We start from the raw sequence: 26,985 nt of genomic DNA, 5'->3' as shown, positions 1-26,985 counted from the left end.
AGCTCTTAGCTTTGTTTTCTCATCTGTAAAGCAAAAGTGTTGCAAGGTTCTCTTTCCTGGCACTAAAATTATGCAGGATTAATATATTTTAGAAATGCATCATTCTATGGTTTATATGTAGTTAAATTCTTAAGGATGAAAATGGGGAGAAAGTGATTTTTTTAGAGCTACATCATAGTGATGATTATGTTGAAAGGTCCTGAGACCAACCCCGAGGTTTGAAGATTCACTTGGAGGATTCACAGGACTCAGCATGTAGTAGTACTCAGGGCTGTGATTTATTACAGTAAAAGGAAACCAGACTCAGTCAGCAAAGAGAAAAAGCACATGGGTAACATCCAGGGAAACCAGGCATAAGCTTCCAAGGTCCTCTCCCAAGGAGTCACACAGCATGTGCTTAATTCCCCTGCAGCAGGTGTGACAACACGTGTAAAATGTTGTCAATCAGGGAAGCCTGTTAGAGACTCAGTGCCCAGGGTTTTTACTGGAGGATTGTCACAGAGGCAGCCTCTGCCTGGCACACACCCAAATTCCAGACTCCCAGAGGGAAGGCAGGTGTTCAGCATAAACTGTATGGTTTGTACAAATAGTTTAAATGTAGTGAGCCACTCTTAGTTAATGGTGGTGGAAACTGCTGTGGACTGAATGTTTGTGTCCTCCCCCAAATTCATACGTTAAAACCTAATGCTCAGTGTGATGGTATTGGAGAGGCCTTTGGGAGGTGCTTAGGTCATGAGGGTGGAGTCTTCATGAATGGAATCAGTGCTCTTGTAAAAGTGGCCCAAGAAAGATTCCTTGCCCCTAGGAAAAGACATCCATCTAGGAAGAAGCTGATTCCATGATCCTAGAATTCCAGCAAGAAATGAATTGTGAGAAATGAATGTTTGTTGCTTATAAGCCACCCAGTCTCTGACATTTTGTAACAGAAGCCCAAACAGACTAAGACAGGAGCCCTCCTGAAATCTAAGTTCCCAGACCTCAGCCAAGGGCCAACCTTGTAAGCAGGCCTTTCAAAAGGATGGCAGTCAGACCTGCTGTATTAACTATTTTCTGCATAGTTACACAGTGTGTTCGTTTCTTAAATCACTCTTGGATATAGCCCTTGTATATTATCTGAGTTATGTAAAAACCGGTATTAAGTAAAATAATATTTTTCCAAATAAGTTTAATTTTTTTCTATTAGTAAAGTGAAATTTTCATTTAAGAAAACTTGAAAAAAAAAACATAAAAAGAAGAAAAATATGGTAGCAATTTCTAAACATAATTGTTTCTAGATAATCACCTTCCAAATATTTTGGACATGATTATCACAGTGCCTGTTTAAATTATATTCTATTCTTCTCATTTTAGTCTTATAATATAGAAAAATTTGCATATTATTTCAAAACATCTTGCAGGCATGGTTTGTAATGATTATTCCATTGTATCATAATTTACATAATCAATGCCCCTTTTGCCATTTTTCAATATCATAAGTAATGAACTTCTTCATGCACAAAGCTCTTTCTGTATTTAGAATTATTCCTTAGTATGGATTCTCAAAACTGAATTCACTAAGCCAAAGGTTATGAACTTTTTAAAGAATTTTGTTATCCCTTGCCAAATGGCTCTCCAGGAATTATAAAATTTGGGCATCTACTAACAAAGTATTTCTCTAAAATGAAATGATGCTTTCGTTTGTTTTCCTTGCAGTGTATTTCTGTGGTATTTTTTTCCCTTTCATTTTTCTCCCCATTGACTGCCTATATTTTCTAATTATCTTACTACTAGGGCACTCCTTTGGGCAAAGGCACAGTATTCATAAATCTTCTCTTTAAAAAAGCAAGAATGTTGCCTAGGAATCTTCATCATGCATTATCACAGACTAACTCGCTTGTTTCCTGAGCAAATGAGATACAAGTTCCCAGATTTTGACTGAGAGGCAGGGAAGAGGGAAAAAGAGAAGAAAGAAAGAGTCTGGAATCCTGAGATATCATTCTGTAAGGGGGTTGGATGGTCCATGGGATGCTGTGGTGGGTCCCTGGTAAATGTGAGAGTGGAAAATGTGTTCTGAAATACAACATTTGGAAAGATAACAAAAGATCCAACATAACCTTTACTACAGTCTTGCTCCAAAACAGATTTGACCCTAAAAAGCACCAGCAGGTAGTGCAGTTAAAAGAAACTAGGTTTGTGTTAAATGGCTTAAATTGGAGTTCCCATGCCAGTGCCTGCTAACTGAGAGCCCTTGAGCAAGTCACTTCATCTCCGCCCCTCAGTTTCCCCCTTGATAAAAGGGGATAATAGAACACACCCAACCTACCTTATGAAGCCACGGGAATTGTGTTCATATTTAGTAATTAATGTTCATGGAATCACTTGTGCGTGCCTGGTGCATGGGGTGCACTGAATCAATGATTATTGAAACATAAGGAAATGAGGAGAGAAAGTCCTTTATGAACTTGCAGAGTTGTGAAAAAAATAAGACCTTAACCTTATCCTCAGCTCAGTCTTAAATATCAGTCAGTCATAACCAGTGAAAACGGTGGTTTTAAGTTACAGCAAATACTATTCTGTTTTCTGTTGCTAAGAACCAAACCAAATTGTGGTGAGAATATTTTAAATTAGGAGCAAGTCCTGCTGTGCCTTAATATTTGCCTTGCTTTTTTTTGGGGGGGGGGGTCAAAAATTCATATATTCAAATGAACCTCTTAATAAATTACCAATAGTTAAGTTTAATCAGAGAGTGTGCTCCAAGGTAGTATGTGTGTGTATATGTGTGTGTTTAAACTTTGCCACAATTATAAAAGTTATACATATACCATTTAGAAAATACAAAAAGTATAAAAAACCAAATCTCATCTCCCAAAGGCAGCCATCATTGATAATTACTAACGTCCTTACAATATTTTTTCTATTCGGTTTTTAAATCATTGGTTTGGTCTTTTGACAATATAGTGAAATAGAAATAATGTTTTATTTTGGAGTCATATAGAGCTTGCTAAATCTTTTCTCTGCCACTTGCTAGCTATGCCATCTTAGGAAAGTTATTTAGTTTCTCTGAGCCTCATTTTCCTCATCTATAAAACGGAGACAGTGATACCTGTTTTCTAAGTCAGGATTCATCAGAAATAGCATGCATGAAGAATTAAAGTACGTGCGTGGACTACCCTGGTGGTCCAGTGGTTAAGACTCCGTGCTTCCACTACAGGGGGCACAGGTTTGATCCTTGGTCGGGGAACTAAGATCCTGCGTGCCGCACGGCTCAGCCAAAAAAGCAAAAACAAAAACAAAAAGAATTAAAGTGCACACAGATCAATTCGCAGAAACTGTAGTATGCATGAAACTATAGACCATATCCAGTTCAGATTATTTATAAGTAGTGTGGCAAGTAATTTTTACATGTAATAGATTACGATGCTTATGTATATCAACCAACAAATGTACACATGGGGATGCTTTCCTAGCAACACTAGTTCTATTGTAAATATTTAATAAAACAATAAGGTCCAGCAGAGCCATCTCCGTGCTGAACTGCTGTAGGTCAGAGGCTCAGCTGTCTGCACATAAGGGGGAGGTGGTGTGACTATGAAAGACTTCACCTGGTCATTTCTCTGGGCATATTGGAAACAAATTTTATTTGGATAAAATTTATTCCCTGCTTTCTTCCAAGAGGATTAAAGGATATGGAAATTTCAATATAATCTAAAACAAAACACAAAGGGAAAAAAGTTGAACAGAACCATTCCTCTGATTGTTCGGCATTTATTGAGCACCTACTATGTGCTGGGAGCTCTTGATGGAGTACAAAAGGAACCAAGGTAAATGAGACTGCTCTCTCCCCAGGAAACTCCCAGGTTGGGAAATGGTTTCTCAGACTATGACCTGAACACCCTCTGTGTAGAATCACCCAAGGTACTTCTGAAAAATGAAAAAAGGAGGATTTCTCATCCCCTATCTGGAGGCCTCTCCTCATGCAGAACGTCTGGGAGTCTCCACTACTCACTATCTCTCTGGTTGGTGGGCATGCATGCTGGGGTTTGAGAACTTCCAGAGGGGAAGCAGACTTAGCAACAGTGAATTCTGCAGTGATGTTCCAGTGTAGTCATCGATTGGGCAGAAGCTGGGAGATTAAGAGTGGGGACTTTGGAACCAACAGACCTGAATTCAGTGGCTGACTAGCTAGGAGTTTGGTGGAGCTTTCCCATCTCTCTAAGCCTCAGCTTTATCATTGGTGCCATGGGTCTAATGCTCCCTACCTCAGAGTGGTATTGCGTTAAATGAGATGACCTTTTATAAGAAAATGCTTAATGCACTGCCTCATTCATAGGAGGTGCTTGAAAAGTGGTAGCCATCACCGTCACCTGCCCAGGAGGCAAATGCAGTCACACCATAATCTTGGTCTGCTTTAGCACCAATCAGATCCCAGAGGCACAACACAGCCGTTTCTGGGGCCAAGGTCATTTGAGGCTTTGACAAAGACCCTGCCTCTGGAGTCTGGCCATTAACCCACAACAGTTAAAGGCTGAATCAACTGAGACCTGGTTGGAAAAAAAGAGGTCTTGCTCTTTTTTCTTCCCTCCTTTCCCTCTTCCCCTCCTTGCTCTCTCTCCGTTCCTATTCAGTGGAAATGATGCATCACCCCCAGAACACTGCAGTGGCAGAAACCTGTTACCAGTTTTGTCGGATCCTGAAATGGCAGATGGATGCAGCCTGCAGCCTCTCCCTGCATCCAAGATGTCTTCATCTGTCCTCCCAGGACCCCAGCAAAATGCTTTTGGCAAACGCAGGAGGAAAGGCTAAAAATTAAGTATAAGGTGCTGCATTCATAGGGGCTTTTATGGCTTTGGATGTGTAATGATGGTTTAATGGCAGTCAAGAGACAGGTAATTAGAAGCAATCCGCTCTGATCGCCCTTGTACACAGCCCCAGATAGCTCCTCAACACTCCCGAAACCTTGTTTGCTTTCTCTGAGGCAGAAATCCCACAAGGTCTGCACACTGCCAGCTGTCGAGCTAAAGAACTGCCAGCGTGTTTCTGAATGGGAGCACTCAGCCTGGCGAGGCTCCCTTGAGCCGCCCGGCGCTGTCTTTGCCCGCATGATTGCCTTTATCTAGCTGGTGCAGGAGCCGCTCCTAATCATGCTGCTTCTGGCCTCCAAGGGTCAAACAGGGGACCATCGCTGCCTAAACAAACGAGGAGAATGTCACCTTTGGGGGAGACTGATAAGCAGTTGGCAGGCAGGCCACGGGGAAGAGAAGGCGCCAGCAGCCAGCAATCTGCAGAGGCTGTAAATATGTTACACTCTCAGTGGGGAGACGGGCAATATAGGCACCGAGAGGCCTTTGTTTAATGAGCTGTCAGAACGCAGGCATGAAAATATGTTTGAAAACATGTGCAAGCTGCAGAGACAGAGCGGGGGCCTATAAATGGCCCTCTTCCTTCGTGGTGGATGTTTAGAGCATCTTATCAGTCTGAGAACTGTCATAGGATGAAAGCTATCATTAGCAAACTAATGGTGTTTGAAAGCTACAAATTTTTCTCTCTTCTTCAGTTTTGACTTAAATGGATTATAGGAAAGAATCTTAATGGTTTTTTTTCTTTCCTTGGGATTTTGGTAAACATGCAAATTGGAAGAGAACCAAAAACAAACCACAAAAAAGTATCTCTGGAAGAACAAATAAAACGGTTATACTTCAAGTCTCTGCTAAGAACAACCAGCTTATATTCTTTCCAATTCTGTTGAGACTCTGTTCAGAGAACTCTAATGTACCTCCAGCCAGCGTTTTATTGCAATCAGGCCCATAAAAGAAAGCATAAATATGAAATAGATTGCTTTCCTATAACCTGGGTTTTAGAATTAGTGGGTAGGTATAATATTGCTTCTACCGCATCAAATAGTAGAGAAAAATTTTCCAAAGACTTGAAATTATTCTTGTGGGTCACATGGCTGTAGAGTTTATTTCTATTAAGGGTGAAACTTAAAGACTTGAAAAAATCTGTCAAGACTGAGAGGCATCACTGATTCAGAGCATATTTGGGCCTCCGTTCTTAAATTGTGAAATGATGCACGAGACCTTGGTTGCCACACGTGCATCTTTTTCCTTCAGTGCGCAAGAGACCTGAATCTCCTGCCTCAGGCAGCCAGAAAGGACTTGCACAAAACCACTTTCGCATTAAAAGGCTCAAGACAACGTGGAAACTGCTTCAGGAGAGGTGGCCAAATTAGCAGCAAATAGTCTCTTGGGACTGTATCGTTCACGGATTGAACAGTGGCAAGCTACTCTCCTCCAGCTTTGAGAAAAAGAGAAGAGAAAGCCCTGAGTAGGAAACAATAAAGTCAGATTGAAAAGGCCAAGAGACAAAGGTTAGAGAAACAGAAACAAAAATAAAAGAAAGACAGGGCAGAAAAAAGACTTTTTGATTCTCATCAAACAGCAAAAACTGAAACTCATGACAATTTGTTGCCCTATTCTTTATGCTTTTTCCCCACTTGCAGATGAGAAATGCAAAGGCAATATGCCTGAAGTCAGCCAGTACAAGTAAGAGTCAGCAATGCGCCCCGCTCCTGGGACTCCAGCACGTACATTCCCTCCCGCTCCAATCTCATGTAACAGCAGCAAAATTGAAACCCTTGTATTGAATTTATTAAGAATAAAATTTGAATGGATATTTAATTTTTTCAAATCAGATGTTTTTTCAACATCTATGGGATTGGTCATATGATTTTCCTGCTGGAATCTATTAATATGGTTAATGAATAGATGTCCTGAGATTGAAGCCTCCTTACATTCCTGGAAAAAAATGCCACTTGGTCATTGTGGCAGAGACTTCATAGATAGTCTTCTCATTATCTTTATTTTCAGGATATGTAACAGTTTCAGTTTGATTTTTCTCTTTTATCCAAGTTATTTAAGAGAGAGTTATTAATATCCAGAGTAGGAACTTTTTGTTTTTATTCATAAATTCTAGTTTTATTGCATTGTGACAAGAGAGTATTGTTTGTACTCTTTCTAATTTGGGGGAATTTACTGATACTTTCTTCTCTCATGGATAACTAGTTCACAAATTCGTAGCTCCTCAAATCTCTAATACCTTTTCTCTGTCTTTATTCTTAGCTGATAACCTTGCTTCCCACTTCACTGGAATACAAAATGGAAACATTCAGAAGATTAAGATACCAACAGATACAAACTCGGATACCAACAGCTTCCTACCTACCAGGATCTGGACCGTACACACTGCTCCCCTGCTCCCCTTCCTCTCTGTTCCTAACTCAAAGACTTTGCTCCAGCAATTCTCCCTACTTTCTCCTATATCAAGTTTCCCTTTTCTCCCAACTCATTTCTGCTAGTATGTTAACCATACTGTTACCTCTCTCATCTTAAAAGCAAAACACAAAATTATCTTGAGTTTACTTCTCCTCCAGACACCGTCTATCCCTTTTCTTTGTCTCTCCCCACCTCCCCCACCTGCACATGACAGAAAAACTTCTTGAAAGATGATTCTATCTCACTGCTTCCATTTTCTCTCCCCTTTTCACTTAAACCCGCTCCAGTCAGGATTTGGACCCTGACACCCCACCAAACTTGTGCTTGTCAATATCACCAATGACCTCCATGTTGTTAAATGCAAATCTCTGTCCCCATCAGAATCAGCTTATCAGTTGTCACAGTTAAATTGCTCCCTTCTCATGGCAGTGATTTCTTCTCTTGTTCTCTAAGACACTGCACATTTCATTTTCCTTCAACTCCACTGACCGTTTCTTCTCAATCTCCTTTGCTGGATCCTCTTTTGCATATTAATCTCATAGCACTGAAGTGCCCCAGGGCTCAGTCCATGGATATCTTAATCTCTTCTCCTCTCTCTATACTCACCCCCTTGCTGATTCTCTTCCAGTTCCCTGCATTTAAGTAGCATCTAACTGCAAATGATTCTCAAATGTATGTCTCCAGTCATGACCGCTTCCCTGAGCATCAGCTTATATATCTACCTGTCAACTCTATATCTCCACTCAGATGTCTAATGAATATCTCAAATATATCATGCTCTAAACTGAAATTCCGATCTTCTCCACCCGCAGAACTTGTTCCACCCGTGTAGCCTTCTCAGCTAATGGTGTTACTGTCCTGTTATCTGATGGGCCTTCAGTAATTAGAGAGCATGGATTTTTGTGCCTAGATGATTATTTACTATAGCTATAGGACAGGATGACTTGTCAAGAAAGGGTGGAGACTGTGTCTCCACACTGTAAGATCCTTTTGAAGTATGAGCTAACCTTCACATATAGGGTCATTATATTACCTCTTTTTAAGTTCCACTGTAATACTTTGACCTATAAAAGACCTCATCCTTGTACATTTGGGGACTGTTCTCTTTCCTAATTGAAGTCAGATGGTTGGCTTGTAGGTTTTGGTTTTTTTTTTTCCCCTGTCTTCCTGAGCTGCCTCTTAACAGCTGTAGTGTATTGCCAGTGAGTTATCAGTGGACAGACGTGAGGTTGCTTTATGATGTTAAATGACATATTATAGTGCTTCTTCCACAAACTACAAAAGCTGAACATCATGGACAATACTAAATCTTGTGCAAGAGTTATCCCTTTTAAAAAATACATGGTGATTTCTAAAATATAGCTGCACAATGTTTTTTTGGCCGTTTTCCTAACATGTGCTCTATTTCATGAGAAATGTTTTCGTAGAATTGGATGATCTCCTTTGGTCTCAAATTTTTTGACAACAAACAACAGCAAAAAATTACATCTGACCTTAAATGCTGGAATGGAGAAAACACTATTAAACAGCAGCTAATTTAAAAATAATGCCTACCAATGTAATAATTGATTCAGGCAAGTCATCAGCAGCTTCTTAAACCACTGGATAATATCTTGCATGATCTCAAATTATCATCATACAGATTACTTGTTAATTACAATAGAGAGAATATTGGTTAGAGGATATCATCGAACCAAGTAGTCCAAATCAGCATCTTCAGTAATAAGTCAAACCTCCACTATGGACCTCCTGTTATGATGGGGAAGTACATAACATCACTTATTTAGTATACTTGACAAAAATGCTTAACTTGAATATAATCATGAGTAAACAAAAACAAAATGCAGCAATAATGATTCTATGGTTATCTAGGAAGAAGTCCTTGTTCTAAGAAGATGCATTTAGGGTTGAAGTATCATAAGCGCAGCGCACTTCAAAGGGCTCATTAGTGACAGAGAGAGACAGAGAAAGAGAGAGAATGTGGTAAAATATTGATGGCTGTTGAATCTAGGCGAAGGGTTACAGGTGTTCATTGTAATAGTCTTTCAACAGTTATCATAGGTTTGAAATTTTTTAAAATAAAAAGTTGGAGAAAAAGTCATAAATTAGTGGTTCTGTGAAGTGAAGATATTGGTTGTTACAGTCGTGTATCTCTGTAACCTGCTGTCAAGGCAATATTTCATTGAGATTTATTAAAAATGACAGACGATATGTCTACCTGAAAACTCCCACAGCTCATTTTTTTTTCAGGATGATAGACTAAACTGCGATTAAAACTGAAGATGTTATTTGTGGTAAAGTAATAATGAACATAGTCACCATCTACCTAGTCTCTCAGATGAGCAGGTTCATTTGCTCTTAATTCCTCCCCTCCTCCACACACCAGTCCTCATATCTAGTCAGCCAGTCGTGCCTCACAGTATCTCCCGAGTCTGGCTTTTCCTCTCCACCCACGTAACAGGCACTACGTGACCACCAGGAGGACCCCATGCCTGTCAACATGCTGCTCCTCTGCATGGAACACCTTCCTTCCCTTCTCTCTCAAGCAGCTCCCTCCTCCTTGTTCAGGATCAGTCCAGGGGCACTTGCTCTGGGAAGTCAGGGATACTTTGTCACTTCTACTGGCTCCCACTGCATTTTGTTTTCCCCAAAACATGTCTCCTAGGGAGCTCTGCTGTGCTCTGACTAGGTGTTTCTGTCTGTCTTTCCACTGGACTGTAATTCAAGTATCTCTGGATCTTTTGTGCCTGACACAGCAACAGGCACCTAGATGGTGTTTAACAAATGCTTGTAGGCATTAATGAAAGAACAAGTAAAGATGTGATTAGCTAAACATAAACTAAAATAGAAAACCTCACTTTGACTGAGACAGTTCCTAAAGTTGTACTGATCCAAATTGTACATCTAATCTGTTATAATATTTTTAAAGCTTTTTAAGGGAATCAAGGCATGGCAAATTCAGTGCACAGTGAGAATGTAGAAGGCAGTCAGTCTGAATATGGGACTTTATGAAAATAACTCTTACAACTGAAAATATTCTAGTAAGGAATAGTTGTGAGGGAATGGTTCTTAGGGAAAGTAGGGCTGTCTGCATGCTGGAGTTTGGAAGAATAAAGGCTGGAGAAATAAGACTAAGTATAGTGATGCTAGATATTGGTACCCTTTCCCAGCTCAAGCCTCTGAGGTCCCCACCCTATTGCTGACCAGGAGACTGTGTGTCAGGAGGTATCTGCAGTAGTCACTAGTAGTGGTTGGTCTCACTCTGTCTCTTTTAGAAGTCACTTAGGAGTGACAGAAAGCAGAATTTATGTACTGTCACCTACTCTAGAGTTTTAATGTGTCTGGTGAAAAATCAGTTCAGTGATGAAAAATAACAATTTCCAGAGGCCTTCTTCAGCATCTTGTGTAGCAGCACATAAGGGCATCAAAAATAATTTGGGGGGAATACTATATTGACAAGGGAACAAATGGGAATCAAAACCATATCTAACATTAAATTTCATTTACAGTATGAATGAATTTTAAAATGAAGGGAGATGGGGAGTTATTGTCTAATAGGTACAGAGTTTCAGTTTCAGGTAATAAAATTCTAGAGATGGATGGTGGTGATGGTTGGATAACAATATGAATGTACTTAACGCCACTGAACAGTACAGCTAAAAAATGGTTAGACTCTTGGGGGGGAGGAGAGAAGATGGCGGAAGAGTAAGACGCGGAGATCACCTTCCTTCCCACAGATACAGTAGAAATACATCTACACGTGGAACTGCTCCTATAGAACACCCACTGAACGCTGGCAGAAAACGTCAGACCTCCCAAAAGGCAAGAAACTCCCCCCGTACTTGGGTAGGGCAAAAGAAAAAAGAAATAACAGAGACAAAAGAATAGGGACGGCACCTGCACCAGTGGGAGGGAGCTGTGAAGGAGGAAAGATTTCCACGCACTAGGAGCCCCTTCGCGGGCAGAGACTGCGGGTGGCAGAGGGGGGAAGCTTCGGAGCCACGGAGGAGAGCGCAGCAACAGGGGTGCGGAGGGCAAAGCGGAGAGATTCCCGCATGGAGGCTCGGCGCTGACCAGCACTCACCAGCCCGAGAGGCTTGTCTGCTCAGCCGCCGGGGCGGGCGGGGCTGGGAGCTGAGGCTCGGGCTTCGGTCGGATCGCAGGGAGAGGACTGGGGTTAGCGGCGTGAACACAGCCTGAAGGGGTTAGTGCACCACAGCTAGCCGGGAGGGAGTCCGGGAAAAAGTCTGCAGCTGCCGAAGAGGCAAGAGACTTTTTCTTCCCTGTTTCCTGGTGCGCGAGGAGAGGGGATTCAGAGCGCCGCCTAAACGAACTTCAGAGACGGGCGCGAGCCGCAGCTAACAGCGTGGATCCCATAGCAACAGGGGCGCAGAGGGAAAAACGGAGAGACTCCCGCACAGAGGCTCGGCGCCGAACAGCGCTCACCAGCCCGAGAGGCTTGTCTGCTCCCCCACCGGGGCGGGCGGGGCTGGGAGCGGAGGCTCGGGCTTCGGTCGGATCGCAGGGAGAGGACTGGGGTTGGCGGCAGGGAGAGGACTGGGGTTGGCGGCAGGGAGAGGACTGGGGTTGGCGGCAGGGAGAGGACTGGGGTTGGCGGCAGGGAGAGGACTGGGGTTGGCGGCGTGAACACAGCCTGAAGGGGTTGGAGCACCACAGCTGGCTGGGAGGGAGACCGGGAAAAAGTCTGCAGCTGCCGAAGAGGCAAGAGACTTTTTCTTGCCTCTTTGTTTCGCGGCGCGCAAGGAGAGGGGATTCAGAGCGCCGCCTAAACGAACTCCAGAAACTGGCGCGAGCCGCGGCGATCAGCGCGGACCCCAGAGACGGGCGTGAGACGCTGGGGCTGCTGCTGCCGCCTCCAAGAAGCCTGTGTGCGAGCACAGGTCACTCTCCACACCGCCCCTCCCGGGAGCCCGTGAAGCCCGCCACTGCCAGGGTCCCGTGATCCAGGGACAACATCCCCCGGGAGAACGCACTGCGCGCCTCAGGCTGCTGCAACGTCACGCCGGCCTCTGACACCGCAGGCTCGCCCCGCCTCCTCTGTACCCCTCCCTCCCCCGGCCTGAGTGAGCCAGAGTCCCCGAAGCAGCTGCTCCTTTAACCCCGTCCTGTCTGGGCGGGGAACAGACGCCCTCAGGCGACCTACACGCAGAGGCGGGTCCAAATCCAAAGCTGATCCCCAGGAGCTGTGCGAACAGAGAAGAGGAGGGGAAATCTGTCCCAGCAGCCTCAGAAGAAGCGGATTAAAACTCCACAAACAACTTGATGTGCCTGCATCTGTTGAATACCTGAATAGACAACGAATCATCCCAAATTCAGGAGGTGGACTTTGGGAGCAGGATATATTAATTTTTCCCCTTTTCCTTTTTTTTTGTGAGTGTATATGTATATGCTTCTGGGGGAGATTTTGTCTGTATAGCTTTGCTTTACAATAGCTTTATTTTACTTCACTATATTATAGCTTCTTTCTTTCTTTCCTTTCTTTCTTTCTTTCTTTCCTTCCTTCCTTCCTTCCTTCCTTCCTCCTTCCTTCCTTCCTTCCTTCCTTTCTTTCTTTCTATTTTTTCTCCCTCTTACTCTGAGCCGTGTGGACGAAAGGCTCTTGGTGCTTCAGCCAGGCATCAGGGCCGTACCTCGGAGGTGGGAGAGCCAACTTCAGGACACTGGTCCACAAGAGACCTCCCAGCTCCACGTAATACCAAACGGCAAAAATCTCTCAGAGATCTCCATCTCAACATCAAGACCCAGCATCACTCAATGACCAGCAAGCTACAGTGCTGAACACCCTATGCCAAACAACTAGCAAGACAGGAACACAGCCTCATCCATTAGCAGAGAGGCTGCCTAAAATCATAATAAGGCCACAGACACCCCAAAATACACCACCAGACGTGGACGTGCCCACCAGAAAGACAAGATCCAGCCTCATCCACCAGAGCTCAGGCACTAGTTCCCTCCACCAGGAAGCCTACACAACCCACTGAACCAACCTTAGCCACTGGGGACAGATACCAAAAACAACGGGAACTACAAACCTGCAACCTGTGATAAGGAGACCCCAAACACAGTAAGATAAGCAAAATGAGACGACAGAAAAACACACAGCAGATGAAGGAGCAGGGTCAAAACACACTAGACTTAACAAATGAAGAGGAAATAGGTAGTCTACCTGAAAAAGAATTCAGAATAATGATAGTAAGGATGATCCAAAATCTTGGAAATAGAATAGACAAAATGCAAGAAGCATTTAACAAGGACGTAGAAGAACTAAAGAGGAATCAAGCAATGATGAAAAACACAATAAATGAAATTAAAAATACTCTAGATGGGATCAATAGCAGAATAACTGAGGCAGAAGAAAGGATAAGTGACCTGGAAGATAAAATGGTGGAAATAACTACTGCAGAGCAGGATAAAGAAAAAAGAATGAAAAGAACTGAGGACAGTCTCAGAGACCTCTGGGACAGCATTAAACGCACCAACATTCGAATTATAGGGGTCCCAGAAGAAGAAGAGAAAAAGAAAGGGACTGAGAAAATATTTGAAGAGATTATAGTTGAAAACTTCCCTAATATGGGAAAGGAAATAGTTAATCAAGTCCTGGAAGCACAGAGAGTCCCATACAGGATAAACCCAAGGAGAAACACGCCAAGACACATATTAATCAAACTGTCAAAAATTAAATATAAGGAAAACATATTAAAGGCAGCAAGGGAAAAAAAACAAATAACACACAAGGGAATCCCCATAAGGTTAACATCTGATCTTTCAGCAGAAACTCTGCAAGCCAGAAGGGAGTGGCAAGATATACTTAAAGTCATGAAGGAGAAGAACCTACAACCAAGATTACTCTACCCAGCAAGGATCTCATTCAAATGTGATGGAGAAATTAAAACCTTTACAGACAAGCAAAAGCTGAGAGAGTTCAGCACTACCAAACCAGCTTTACAACAAATGCTAAAGGAACTTCTCTAGGCAAGAAACACAAGAGAAGGAAAACACCTACAATAACAAACCCAAAACATTTAAGAAAATGGGAATAGGAACATACATATCGATAATTACCTTGAATGTAAATGGATTAAATGCTCCCACCAAAAGACACAGGCTGGCTGAATGGATACAAAAACAAGACCCATATATATGCTGTCTACAAGAGACCCACTTCAGACCTAGAGACACATACAGACTGAAAGTGAAGGGATGGAAAAAGATATTCCATGCAAATGGAAATCAAAAGAAAGCTGGAGTAGCAATTCTCATATCAGACAAAATAGACTTTAAAATAAAGACTATTACAAGAGACAAAGAAGGACACTATATAATGATCAAGGGATCGATCCAAGAGGAAGGTATAACAATTGTAAATATTTATGCACCCAACATAGGAGCACCTCAATACATAAGGCAAGTACTAACAGCCATAAAAGGGGAAATCGACAGCAACACAATCATAGTAGGGGACTTTAACACCCCACTTTCACCAATGGACAGATCATCCAAAATGAAAATAAATAAGGAAACACAAGCTTTAAATGATACATTAAACAAGATGGACTTAATTGATATTTATAGGACATTCCACCCAAAAACAACAGACTACACATTTTTCTCAAGTGCTCATGGAACATTCTCCAGGATAGATCATATCTTGGGTCACAAATCAAACCTTGGTAAATTTAAGAAAATTGAAATCGTATCAAGTATCTTTTCCGACCACAACGCTATGAGACTAGATATCAATTACAGGAAAAGATCTGTAAAAAATACAAACACATGGAGGCTACACAATACATTACTTAATAATGAAGTGATTACTGAAGAAATCAAAGGGGAAATCAAAAAATACCTAGAAATAAATGACAATGGAGATACGACGACCCAAAACCTATGGGACGCAGCAAAAGCAGTGCTAAGAGGGAAGTTTATAGCAATACAAGCCTACCTCAAGAAACAGGAAACATCTCGAATAAACAACCTAACCTTGCACCTAAAGCAATTAGAGAAAGAAGAACAAAAAAACCCCAAAGCCAGCAGAAGGAAAGAAATTATAAAGATCAGGTCAGAAATAAATGAAAAAGAAATGAAGGAAACAATAGCAAAAATCAATGAAACTAAAAGCTGGTTCTTTGAGAAGATAAACAAAATTGATAAACCATTAGCCAGACTCATCAAGAGAAAAAGGGAGAAGACTCAGATCAATAGAATTAGAAATGAAAAAGGAGAAATAACCACTGACACTGCAGAAATACAAACGATCATGAGAGATTACTACAAGCAACTCTATGCCAATAAAATGGACAACCTGGAAGAAATGGACAGATTCTTAGAAATGCACAAACTGCCGAGACTGAACCAGGAAGAAATAGAAAATATGAACAGACCAATCACAAGCACTGAAATTGAAACTGTGATTAAAAACCTTCCAACAAACAAAAGCCCAGGACCAGATGGCTTCACAGGTGAATTCTATCAAACATTTAGAGAAGAGCTAACACCTATCCTTCTCAAACTCTTCCAAAATATTGCAGAGGGAGGAACACTCCCAAACTCATTCTACGAGGCCACCATCACCCTGATACCAAAACCAGACAAAGATGTCACAAAGAAAGAAAACTACAGGCCAATATCACTGATGAACATAGATGCAAAAATCCTCAACAAAATACTAGCAAACAGAATCGAACAGCACATTAAAAGGATCATACACCATGATCAAGTGGGGTTTATCCCAGGAATGCAAGGATTCTTCAATATACGCAAATCAATCAATGTGATACACCATATTAACAAATTGAAGGAGAAAAACCATATGATCATCTCAATAGATGCGGAGAAAGCTTTCGACAAAATTCAACACCCATTTATGATAAAAGCCCTGCAGAAAGTAGGCATAGAGGGAACTTTCCTCAACATAATAAAGGCCATATATGACAAACCCACAGCCAACATTGTCCTCAATGGTGAAAAACTGAAACCATTTCCACTAAGATCAGGAACAAGACAAGGTTGCCCACTCTCACCACTATTATTCAACATAGTTTTGGAAGTGTTAGCCACAGCAATCAGAGAAGACAAAGAAATAAAAGGAATCCAAATCGGAAAAGAAGAAGTAAAGCTGTCACTATTTGCAGATGACATGATACTATACATAGAGAATCCTAAAGAGGCTACCAGAAAACTCCTAGAGCTAATCAATGAATTTGGTAAAGTAGCAGGATACAAAATTAATGCACAGAAATCTCTTGCATTTCTATACACTAATGACGAAAAATCTGAAAGGGAAATTAAGAAAACACTCCCGTTTACCATTGCAACAAAAAGAATAAGATATCTAGGAATAAACCTACCTAAGGAGACAAAAGACCTGTATGCAGAAAATTATAAGACACTGATGAAAGAAATTAAAGATGATACAAATAGATGGAGAGATATACCATGTTCCTGGATTGGAAGAATCAACATTGTGAAAATGACTCTACTACCCAAAGCAATCTACAGATTCAATGCAATCCCTATCAAACTACCACTGGCATTTTTCACAGAACTAGAACAAAAAATTTCACAATTTGTATGGAAACACAAAAGACCCCGAATAGCCAAAGCAATCTTGAGAACGAAAAATGGAGCTGGGGGAATCAGGCTCCCTGACTTCAGACTATACTACAAAGCTTCAGTAATCAAGACAGTTTGGTACTGGCACAAAAACAGAAATATAGATCAATGGAACAGGATAGAAAGCCCAGAGATAAACCCACACACATATGGTCACCTTATCTTTGATAAAGGAGGCAAGCATATACAGTGGAGAAAAGACAGCCTCTTCAATAAGTGGTGCTGGGAAAATTGGACAGGTACATGTAAAAGTATGAAATTAGAACACTCCCTGACACCATGCACAAAAATAAACTCCAAATGGATTAAAGACCTAAGTGTAAGGCCAGACACTATCAAACTCTTAGAGGAAAACATAGGCAGAACACTCTATGACATACATCACAGCAAGATTCTTTTTGACCCAGCTCCCAGAGAAATGGAAATAAGAACACAAATAAACAAATATGACCTAATGAAACTTAAAAGCTTTTGCACAGCAAAGGAAACCATAAACAAGACCAAAAGACAACCCTTAGAATGGGAGAAAATATTTGCAAATGAAGCAACTGACAAAGGATTAATCTCCAAGATTTACAAGCAGCTCATGCAGCTCAATAACAAAAAAACGAACAACCCAATCCAAAAATGGGCAGAAGACCTAAATAGACATTTCTCCAAAGAAGATATACAGATGGCCTACAGACACATGAAAGAATGCTCAACATCATTAATCATTAGAGAAATGCAAATCAAAACTACAATGAGATATCATCTCACACCGGTCAGAATGGCCATCATCAAAAAATCTAGAAACAATAAATGCTGGAGAGGGTGTGGAGGAAAGGGAACCCTCTTGCACTGTTGGTGGGAATGTAAATTGATACAGCCACTATGGAGAACAGTATGGAGGTTCCTTAAAAAACTACAAATAGAACTACCATACGACCCAGCAATTCCACTACTGGGCATATACCCTGAGAAAACCATAGGTCAAAAAGTGTCATGTACCACAATGTTCATTGCAGCTCTATTTACAATAGCCAGGACCTGGAAGCAACCTAAATGTCCATCGACAGACGAATGGATAAAGAAGATGTGGCACATATATACAATGGAATATTACTCAGCCATAAAAAGAAATGAAATGGAGGTATTTGTAATGAGGTGGATGGAGTTAGAGTCTGTCATACAGAGTGAAGTAAGTCAGAAAGAGAAAAACAAATACAGTATGCTAACACATATATACGGAATCTAAGGAAAAAAAAAAAAAAAAGGCCATGAAGAACCTAGTGGCAAGACGGGAATAAAGACACAGACCTACTAGAGAATGGACTTGAGGATATGGGGAGGGGGTGGGGTGAGATGTGACAGGGTAAGAGAGTGTCATGGACATATATACACTACCAAATGTAAAATAGCTAGCTAGTGGGAAGCAGCCGCATAGCCCAGGGAGATCAGCTCGGTGCTTTGTGACCACCTAGAGGGGTGGGATGGGGAGGGTGGGAGGGAGGGAGATGCAAGAGGGAAGAGAAATGGGAACATATTGTATATGTATAACTGATTCACTTTGTTATAAAGCAGAAGCTAACACACTATTGTAAGGCAATTATACTTCAATAAAGATGTTTAAAAAAAAAATGGTTAAAATGGTAAGTTTTGTGTTATGTATATTTTACCACAATTTAACAAATGAAGGGAGAAGTATCTTTAGTTAAATTGAGACAGTTTTAGCTTTGCCTAACTATAGATCTTTGAAAAGTTGTTTGGGAAACTCTGAGGGACCCTGCCGCTCAGCAACCGAGTTCTTATTGTTGGACTTCAGTTCATATTGTGCCAAACTGATGCATGATGTTCTGAGAGATGAGGGGTGGCCTTATATTGTAAATTGTCAGCTATGTGGAGATCTGGCTCAACACCACCAGACATATGAGAAACATCATGTCTCCTTGCCAGGGTCCTGATTCTACCCAGCTCGAGCTTCCTGGTCTGTGACAGGCAGGCACCTCTTGACCACCTCTTCCTCTCATCGCCCCTATCTTGTTGAAATAACTACCTCCGAAGCAGCCCTGACAGATCTGAAGTCCAGGAAAGAGGAGTGTGCCAGGTGCAGTATGCATAATTTTGTAAAATGTTGAATAAATGTCCGTGTGTGCAAGGGGAGGGTGCTTTTTAAAGTTTTTGCTTGAGGCCTAAACATATAAACCTGATTCCAGGTTCTCTTCCTGTTTGTAAGGATTTGTTGATATGACATCTTTGCTGGTAGCGTTGGTATTGTGATGAGAGAACTCTGATAAAAGTTATTTTTAAAAATAGTGTTCACTTTTAGAACATTTAGGAAAAGTCTCTCCTCCCCTCCTTTGGATTTGTCCAACTTTTTTCTCTGGTTCACAGTTGTTTATCTGGACTCCAAATGTCCTTGCAGAGAGGAACCCTGCCCGTTTAAGATGTGTTCCTTAGGGTTACACTGAGATAATGCACATTAATATGGAGACCCTAAAGATCTCAAGTCATAGGCAGACATTGGGGCATAATCGCTCCTTTGCGATTGAATGGATGCAGAGGAGGCCTGAGGATGCATATGAGTGTCCATTTTTGTTGGAAAAACATGTGGCATGCTCTCCATCATAGTCTAGTCTTGTAGACATAATGTAGTGGTTTCTCTCAACAAGGGCTTTCCAGTGTTCGCCTGACAGCAATGTCTTTGGGCTGACAAAGATGGTGCCAACAGCATTCTAGTCTGTAATCACACTTTCCTTTCCCCTCCTCTCAACGTTTTGAACACAGACCATCCTTTAACTTTGATGGTCTCTGAGACCACCTTTTTTTCTGCTGCGATGGCAACATTCCCTGACATACTGATTTTTATTCTGTTACTTATTGTTACAACAACACCACTGGTAATGATAATAGATTCTTTCTGTGCAGCAGGTATGTTGCATATACACATTTCAATGATCACATGATCACTGACCTCAATCACATAATGAAATGATCACATTTCAATCCTGAGAGGTAAGGGAGGTATTACGGCTGCATTTTCAAGTTGCAGAAACTAAAAGACAAGTGAGGTGACATGGTTCGCCCAGGTCTCTCTGAAGCTTTTAAAGGTGCTGTGTCTGCTGCTGGAGGCTTGCTGCCTGCACGTGGTGGACCCAATTGGGATCTGCAGATAGGTAGCAGCTACTCTTAGGGGTCAGGAGATCCTCCTTCCTCAGAATTCTTTCTTGTTTCTCACACTTTTCTAAGAAGATCCTTTCAATTCTATGAGATAGAAAAGCAAGTCAAGTCTAATGTAAATAACATCTAAAGTACATGTATATCAACTTCAAAGAAAAGAGGGGACATATAATGCTGAGAACCACTAACAACTCAAGAACACATCCTCTACTCTGTAAGAACTGGTCACACGTCACTTGGTACTCTCAGCACACTTCACAAAGTTTTCCATTACGTTCTCCCAAGTAGCCTAGCTACACGGATGGCAATAAATAACACTGCAAAGGAAATTCAATGTCAACTTGGGGGGTTTAAAAACTATTTGAAAATAAAAGGACAAAGTTCAATTTATTAGGAATTAGCAACTACTTTTATCTGAATTCCACTTGTTGAAAATTAAGAATCAAAATGTATCCATCTCCTCTCTCTCTCTCTCTCCTTTTGGCAGGAGTAAAGAGTAGGAGGGGCTTAATATTATCATAAAATAGAATATTTAATTTTTATTGGAGTTCAAAAAGGCTATATCATGTTGTACAGTATAGAAATGCAGCTGTTGGGTGTTGATGATACATAACATATATTAACACACATAGTGTAGCAGGATGACATCTCCAATTTCAAGTGCGTTTTCTCCATATAGGAACACAATTCCTAATATTAGAATCCTAATAATGGGTTCTAATATTAGGACTCCATATTCATATTAGATGAGCTTCATATTAAATGAGTTTAATTCAACAACCATTTGAAAATTGATACTGAAAGGAATTGACTTGGGAGTCAAAGGGCCTCCATTCTAGTCTCTACTCTGGTTCTCACTCTGTGGTCTTGGACAAGAAGTCTAAATTTCCTTTGCCTCCACCTTCTCACTTTAAAACATGGTGACCAAAAATGTTAATACAGACCTCTCCACCGCTAATTTCCTTTTTTTTTTTTTTTTTACACAGAAAGAAATTTATTATGAGGGATTGGCTTATTTAATTATGAAGGCTGAGAAGTCCCATGTTCTGCCATCTGTAAGCTGGAGGCCCAGGAAAGCTGGTGGTACAGTTTCTGTCCCAATATGAAGGCCTGAGAACTGGGGAGCTGATGATGTTAAGTCCCGGTCAGAGTCCAGAGGCCAGAGAACTAAAAGCATCAGTGTCCGAGAGCAGGAGAAAATGCCAGTCAAACAAAGATTAAACTTATCCTTCTTTCATCTTTTTTTTTTTTTTATACAGCAGGTTCTTATTAGTCATCAATTTTATACACATCAGTGTATACGTGTCAGTCCCAATCGCTCAATTCAGCACACCACCATCCCCACCCCCCCACCGCGGCTTTCCCCCCTTGGTGTCCATACATTTGTTCTCTACATCTGTGTCTCAGCTTCTGTCCTGCAAACCGGTTCATCTGTACCATTTTTCTAGGTTCCACATACATGTGTTAATATACGATATTTGTTTTTCTCTTTCTGACTTACTTCACTCTGTATGACAGTCAGTAGATCCATCCAAGTCTCAACAAATGACTCAATTTCGTTCCTTTTTATGGCTGAGTAATATTCCATTGTATATATGTACCACATCTTCTTTATCCATTCGTCTGTCGATGGGCATTTAGGTTGCTTCCATGACCTGGCTATTGTAAATAGTGCTGCAGTGAACATTGGGGTGCATGTGTCTTTTTGAATTATGGTTTTCTCAGGGTATATGCCCAGTAGTGGGATTGCTGGCTCATATGGTAATTCTATTTTTAGTTTTTTAAGGAACCTCCATACTGTTCTCCATAGTGGCTGTATCAATTTACATTCCCACCAACAGTGCAAGAGGGTTTCCTTTTCTCCACACCCTCTCCATCATTTGTTGTTTGTAGATTTTCTGATGATGCCCATTCTAACTGGTGTGAGGTGATACCTCACTGTAGTTTTGATTTGCATTTCTCTAATAATTAGTGATGTTGAGCATCTTTTCATGTGCTTCTTGGCCATCTGTATGTCTCCTTTGGAGAAATGTCTATTTAGGTCTTCTATCCATTTCTGGATTGGGTTGTTTGTTTCTTTAATATTGAGCTGCATGAGCTGTTTATATATTTTGGAGATTAATCCTTTGTCCATTGATTCGTTTGCAATATTTTCTCCCATTCTGAGGGTTGTCTTTTCGTCTTGTTTATGGCTTCCTTTGCTGTGCAAAAGCTTTGAAGTTTCATTAGGTCCCATTTGTTTATTTTTGTTTTTATTTTCATTACTCTAGGAGGTGGGTCAAAAAAGATTGTGCTGTGATTTATGTCAAAGAGTGTTCTTCCTATGTTTTCCTCTAAGAGTTTTATAGTGTCCAGTCTTACATTTAGGTCTCTAATCCATTTTGAGTTTATTTTTGTGTATGGTGTTAGGGAGTATTCTAATTTCATTCTTTTACATGTAGCTGTCCAGTTTTCCCAGCACCCCTTATTGAAGAGACTGTCTTTTCTCCATTGTATATCCTTGCCTCCTTTGTCATAGATTAGTTGACCATAGGTGCGTGGGTTTATCTCTGGGCTTTCTATCTTCTTCCATTGATCTATGTTTTTGTTTTTGTGCCAGTCATATTTTCTTGATTACTGTAGCTTTGTATTGTAGTCTGAAGTCAGGGAGTCTGATTCCTCCAGCTCCGTTTTTTTCCCTCAAGACTGCTTTGGCTATTCGGGGTCTTTTGTGTCTCCATACAAATTTTAAGATTTTTTGTTCTAGTTCCGTAAAAACTGCCATTGGTAATTTGATAGGGATTGCATTGAATCTGTAGATTGCTTTGGGTAGTATAGTCATTTTCACAATATTGATTCTTCCAATCCAAGAACATGGTATATCTCTCCATCTGTTGGTATCATCTTTCATTTCTTTCATCAGTGTCTTATAGTTTTCGACATACAGGTCTTTTGTCTCCCTAGGTAGGTTTATTCCTAGATATTTTATTCTTTTTGTTGCAGTGGTAAGTGGGAGTGTTTCCTTAATTTCTCTTTCATATTTTTCATCCTTAGTGTATAGGAATGCAAGAGATTTCTGTGCATTAATTTTGTATCCTGCAGCTTTACCAAATTCATTGATTAGCTCTAGTAGTTTTCTGGTGGCATTTTTAGGATTCTCTATGTATAGTATCATGTCATCTGCAAACAGTGACAGTTTTACTTCTTCTTCTCCAATTTGTATTCCTTTTATTCCTTTTTCTTCTCTGATTGCCATGGCTAGGACTTCCAAAACTATGCTGAATAATAGTGGTGAGAGTGGACATCCTTGTCTTGTTCCTGATCTTAGAGGAAATGCTTTCAGTTTTTCACCATTGAGAATGATATTGGCTGTGGGTTTGTCATATATGGCCTTTATTATGTTGAGGTAGGTTCCCTCTGTGCTCACTTTCTGGAGAGTTTTTATCATAAATGGGTGTTGGATTTTTGTCAAAAGCTTTTTCTGCATCTATTGAGATGATCGTATGGTTTTTCTTCTTCAATTTGTTAATATGGTGTATCACATTGATTGATTTGCGTATATCGAAGAATCCTTGCATCCCTGGGATAAATCCCACTTAATCATGGTGTATGATCCTTTTAATGTGTTGTTGGATTCTGTTTGGTAGTATTTTGTTGACGATTTTGTTGTTGTTGAGGATTTTTACATCTATATTCATCAGTGATATTAGTCTGTAATTTTTCTTTTTTTGTAGTATCTTTGTCTGGTTTTGGTATCAGGGTGATGGTGACCTCATAGAATGAGTTTGGGAGTGTTCCTTCCTCTGAATTTTTTGTAAGAGTTTGGGAAGGATGGGTGTTAGCTCTTCTCTAAATGTTTGATAGAATTCACCTGTGAAGCCATCTGGTCCTGTACTTTTGTTTGTTGGAAGATTTTTAATCACAGTTTCAATTTCATTACTTGTGATTGGTCTGTTTATATTTTCTATTTCTTCCTTGTTCAGTCTTGGAAGGTTATACCTTTCTAAGAATTTGTCCATTTCTTCCAGGTTGTCCATTTTATTGGCATAGAGTTGCTTGTAGTAGTCTCTTAGGATGCTTTGTATTTCTGCAGTGTCTGTTGTAAGTTCTCCTTTTTCATTTCTAATTTTATTGATTTGAGCCCTCTCCCTCTTTTTCTTGATGAGTCTGCCTAATGGTTTATCAATTTTGTTTATCTTCTCGAAGAACCAGCTTTTAGTTTTATTGATCTTTCCTGTTGTTTTCTTTGTTTCTATTTGATTTATTTCTGCTCTGATCTTTATGATTTCTTTCCTTCTGCTAACTTTGGGTTTTGTTTGTTCTTCTTTCTCTAATTCCTTTAAGTGTAACATTAGATTGTTTGAGATTTTTCTTGTTTCTTGAGGTAGGCTTGTATAGCTATAAACTTCCCTCTTAGAACTGCTTTTGCTGCATCCCATAGGTTTAGGATCGTCGTGTTTTCATTGTCATTTGTCTGTAGGTTTTTTTTGATTTCCTCTTTGATTTCTTCAGTGATCTCTTGGTTATTTAGTAACGTATTGTTTAGCCTCCATGTGTTTGTGTTTTTTACGTTTCTTTCCCTGTAATTCATTTCTAATCTCATAGAGTTGTGGTCAGAAAAGATGCCTGATATGATTTCAATTTTCTTAAATTTACTGAGGCTTGGTTTGTGACCCAAGATGTGATCTATCCTGGAGAATTTTCCATGCACACTTGAGAAGAAAGTGTAATCTGCTGTTTTTGGATGGAATGTCCTATAAATATCAATTAAATCTGTCTGGTCTATTGTGTCATATAAAGCTTCTGTTTCCTTATTTATTTCCTTTTGGATGATCTGTCCATTGGTGTAAGTGAGGTGTTAAAGTCCCCCACTATTATTGTGTTACTGTCGATTTCCTCTTTTATAGCTGTTAGCAGTTGCCTTATGTTTTGAGGTGCTCCTGTGTTGGGTGCATATATATTTATAATTGTTATATCTTCTTCTTGGATTGATCCCTTGATCATTATGTAGTGTCCTTCCTTGTCTCTTGTAACATTCTTTATTTTAAAGTCTATTTTATCTGATATGAGTACTGCTAATCCAGCTTTCTTTTGATTTCCATTTGCATGGAATATCTTTTTCCATCCCCCCACGTTCAGTCTGTATGTGTCCCTAGGTCTGAAGTGGGTTTCTTTTAGACAACATATATATGGGTCTTGTTTTTGTATCCATTCAGCAAGCCTGAGTCTTTTGGTTGGAGCATTTAATCCATTCACGTTTAAGGTAATTATCAATATGTATGTTCCTGTGACCATTTTCTTAATTGTTTTGGGTTTGTTTTTATAGGTCCTTTTCTTCTCTTGTGTTTCGCACTTAGAGAAGTTCCTTTAGCATTTGTAGAGCTGGTTTGGTGGTGGTGAATTCTCTTAGCTTTTGCTTGTCTGTAAAGCTTTTGATTTCTCCATCGAATCTGAATGAGATCCTTGCCGGGTAGAGTAATCTTAGTTGTAGGTTCTTCCCTTTCATCACTTTAAGTATATCATGCCACTCCTTTCTGGCTTGTAGAGTTTCTGCTGAGAAATCAGCTGTTAACCTTATGGGAGTTCCCTTGTATATTATTTGTCGTTTTTCCCTTGCTGCTTTCAATAACTTTTCTTTGTCTTTAATTTTTGCCAATTTGATTACTGTGTGTCTCGGTGTGTTTCTCCTTGGGTTTATCCTGTAAGGGACTCGCTGTGCTTCCTGAACTTGGGTGGCTATTTCCTTTCCTGTGTTAGGGAAGTTTTCGACTATAATCTCTTCAAATATTTTCTCGGGTCCTTTCTCTCTCTCTGCTCCTTCTGGGACCCCTATAATGCGATTGTTGTTGTGTTTAATGTTGTCCCAGAGGTCTCTTAGGCTGTCTTCATTTCTTTTCATTCTTCTTTCTTTATTCTGTTCTGCAGCAGTGAATTCCACCATTCTGTCTTCCAGGTCACTTATCCGTTCTTCTGCCTCAGTTATTCTGCTATTGATTCCTTCTAGTGTAGTTTTCATTTCAGTTATTGTATTGTTCATCTCTGTTTGTTTGTTCTTTAATTCTTCTAGGTCTTTGTTAAACATTTCTTGCATCTTCTTGATCTTTGTCTCTATTCTTTTTCCGAGGTCCTGGATTATCTTCACTATCATTATTCTGAATTCTTTTCCTGGAAGGTTGCCTATCTCCACTTCGTTTAGATGTTTTTCTGGGGTTTTATCTTGTTCCTTCATCTGGTACATAGCCCTCTGCCTTTTTATCTTGTCTATCTTTCTTTGAATGTGGTTTTTGTTCCACGGGCTGCAGGATTATAGTTCTTTTTGCTTCTGCTGTCTGCCCTCTGGTGGGTGGGGCTATCTAAGAGGCTTGTGTAAGTTTCCTGATGGGAGGGACTGGTGGTGGGTAGAGCTGACCGTGTCTCTGGTGGGCAGAGCTCAGTAAAACTTTAATCCACTTGACTGTTGATGGGTGGGGCTGGGTTCCCTCCCTGTTGGTTGTTTGCCCTGAGGCAACCCAACACTGGAGCCTACCTGTGCTCTTTGGTGAGGCTAATGACAGACTCTGGGAGGGCTCATGCCAAGGAGTACTTCCCAGAACTTCTGCTGCCAGTGTCCTTGTCCCCAAGGTGAGACACAGCCACCCCCCCGCCTCTGCAGGAGACCCTCCAACACTAGCAGGTAGGTCTGGTTCCGTCTTCCCTGGGGTCACTGCTCCTTCCCCTTGGTCCCCATGCGCACACTACTTTGTGTGTGCCTTCCAAGAGTGGGGTCTCTGTTTCCCCCAGTCCTGTCGAAGTCCTGCAATCAAATCCCACTAGGCTTCAAAGTCTGATTCTCTAGGAATTCCTCCTCCTGTTGCCGGACCCCCAGATTGGGAAACCTGACGTGGGGCTCAGAGCCTTCACTCCAGTCGGTGGACTTCTGTGATATAAGTGTTCTCCAGTCTGTGAGTCACCCACCCAGCAGTTA

The 26,985-nt window shown here is 40.8% G+C and overlaps 1 long non-coding RNA gene across 5 annotated transcripts in view; it reads left to right on the top strand.

Moving 5' to 3' along the window:
• LOC132371486 (uncharacterized) overlaps positions 1–26,985 on the top strand; it is a 250,834-nt gene that overhangs the window by 390 nt on the left and 223,459 nt on the right. For 4 of the 5 annotated variants that reach the window (XR_009504858.1, XR_009504861.1, XR_009504859.1 and 1 more), the window contains exon 1: positions 18,799–18,969. The exons of the other annotated variant lie outside the window; for it this stretch is intronic. This is a non-coding gene — a long non-coding RNA (uncharacterized LOC132371486). Of the gene's footprint in view, positions 1–18,798; positions 18,970–26,985 lie in introns of those variants that run through there. 5 annotated transcript variants of the gene reach the window in all.

The sequence above is a fragment of the Balaenoptera ricei genome, chromosome 9, assembly GCF_028023285.1.
Source record: "Balaenoptera ricei isolate mBalRic1 chromosome 9, mBalRic1.hap2, whole genome shotgun sequence".
NCBI lineage: Eukaryota > Metazoa > Chordata > Mammalia > Artiodactyla > Balaenopteridae > Balaenoptera > Balaenoptera ricei.
This window is presented reverse-complemented; position numbering and strand designations above follow the sequence as displayed.